The sequence below is a fragment of the Eubalaena glacialis genome, chromosome 4, assembly GCF_028564815.1.
Source record: "Eubalaena glacialis isolate mEubGla1 chromosome 4, mEubGla1.1.hap2.+ XY, whole genome shotgun sequence".
NCBI classification, from domain to species: domain Eukaryota; kingdom Metazoa; phylum Chordata; class Mammalia; order Artiodactyla; family Balaenidae; genus Eubalaena; species Eubalaena glacialis.
The window spans coordinates 38,494,706-38,496,907 of record NC_083719.1 but is presented as its reverse complement, the minus strand read 5'-3'; the positions used below and the strand labels follow the sequence as shown (position 1 = coordinate 38,496,907).

General features: G+C 34.8%; 1 non-coding gene across 1 annotated transcript; it reads left to right on the top strand.

The window, feature by feature from the left end:
• The first annotated feature begins 1,886 nt into the window (after nucleotides 1–1,886).
• On the top strand, nucleotides 1,887–1,960 carry LOC133091597 (small nucleolar RNA SNORD28). The gene has a single exon (XR_009700932.1). It is a non-coding gene; the product is annotated as a small nucleolar RNA SNORD28 (small nucleolar RNA).
• The last annotated feature ends 242 nt before the right edge of the window (nucleotides 1,961–2,202 follow it).

The window sequence follows — 2,202 nt, the reverse complement described above, 5'->3', positions numbered from 1 at the left end:
TTGGAAGGCACATTTGGTATCAGTGGAGTCACTGGGGATATCCCCCTAGAATGTGTTCTTATTCTTATTTTTCATACTTATTTGGTATATTTTCTTTCTTCTTGTTATCTCCAGTCTTACAGTAGAACTAAAAGATTCTTAACTAAGATAGCATACAAAGAAACACTGGCACTAATCCACGGAAATAGGTGAGAATATTATATATCATCTTGATCACCATCTTCTGTGTATCAGTCTGAGGCTAATTAGAAACTGGCTCTGGTTAAATTAAGTAAATAAACGTATTTAAAAGGAAGATGTTGCATAGCTCACATAGTAGAAGGGAAAACAGGATAACCATGCCTCAGAAAAAAATTGAACTATGACAGCTTTCGGCATCTCAGTCAGAAATTCAGAGGCAGTTTCTTCTGAGTGCCCACAACTCAACTTTAAGACCACCATGGCATTCTATTCAAGATTCAGATTCCCAGGAGAGACAGAATCTTGGTTTATGTACTACCTGTTAGTTAGGAAGGGGTGGGTCACTGTGATTTAGCCTAAGAGCACTGTGCCATTAAAAAAGGAGGAGAAAGGGTTACTGGGAAGACAACAACTGATATTCACCCTACCCACGATGATTGGATCTCTACAGAGAGAAATTGAGGAGAACGGAGCAAGGTCATTAGCTATATATACTGCATATAGTATATATATAGTATATATATATACTATATGCAGTATATATATACTATATATAGTATATAATATCTATCTTTAGAAATAGAGCTTAAATGTGAGAAAAATCAAAAGATGAAAATAAGAATATGGATGTAAGACCTGAGTCTTGTCATAACAGGTATAAAGAGATATGATGGCAAAAGTACCAGAAGGGGCCAATACTTTAAGGGGATTATGACTTTCAAATAAGAACCCATTAGAGAAGATGCCACCTCAAAGTTCCTTAAAAAATGGATGTAGAGAAATCTTGTATAATCCTTTGAAAATGGTATGTCAAGAAAGTAACAAATAAAAATAAATGAAGGAAACCAGAAAAAGGAAATATGAGGCATTAAAATGTATCATTAGAAATCAGATCAATAAAATTAGATTAGAAATTTAATGAAGCGGGGGAGAATTCTTGTATCATTTGTTGCTGAGAGAAGGCAGCCTCATTTGTTTTTTTGGACCTAAATGTCTCTTTCTCCACCCCAGATTTGACATTATTATTCAATACTTTTCAGATCAATGTAAAGACCTGTGTTAGTCTCAATTGTTGCTGTAAAAAATTATCACAAACTTAGTGGCATAAAACACAAAAGTTTATTATCTCACAGTTATGTAGATCACAGGTCTGACATGGATCTAACTGAGAAAACATCCAGGGGTTGGCAGGGCTGCAGTCTTCTCTGGAGGCTGTGGCGGAGACTTTCCCTGCTTTCAGAAGCCACTCATATTCCCTGGCTCAAAGCCGGCAGTGCCCGGCCCTTCTAATGTCTCATTTCTCTGACCTTCTTCTGTCTTCACATCCTTCTCAGACTGAAGCCGAGAAAGATTCTCTGCTTTTAAGGACTCCTGTGATTAGACTGGGGCCATCGAGACAATTTCCCTATTTTAAGGCCCGCTGAATAGCAACCTTAATTCCATTTGAAACCTGAGTTTCCTTTTGCATATTCACAGGTTCCAGAGACTAGGACATGAACATCTTTGGGAGGCCATTATTCTGCCTACCACAACATGGAACAAGAATAGAAGGTAGAACTTTTTTAACAAGCTGGGATATAATTGCTAATATTTTTAGATAATAAGATGATACAATGGCTTATTAGGAGTATGATGGTCTATGTATTTTTTTGCATTTTATAACTTTTCTTGTCATGAGTATTATCTTTATTAAAGAAAAATAATGAGTTGGATAATTTGATTGACATGTTTATCACCTGTGAGGTACCACAGTTAATAGCATGTTAGAGTTCTAAAGGCAGTTTCTGTTAATGAAAAAAATTTTAAAAAGAAAGAAAAACAATAAACCTTGTATTTAAAATAGTAAAACTATTAGGTACACATCTATAAAAGGAACTTTACTGGGAAACAAAATAATATTTGAAAGAGACAAGCATGCTAAGCCCTGAGACTATAAATTCAATTGTTTCAGAATTAATTTAGAAGTTTAATGTTATTTTTAATAAAGTTACCATGGGGAGCATTTAATATAATTTTCTTTTA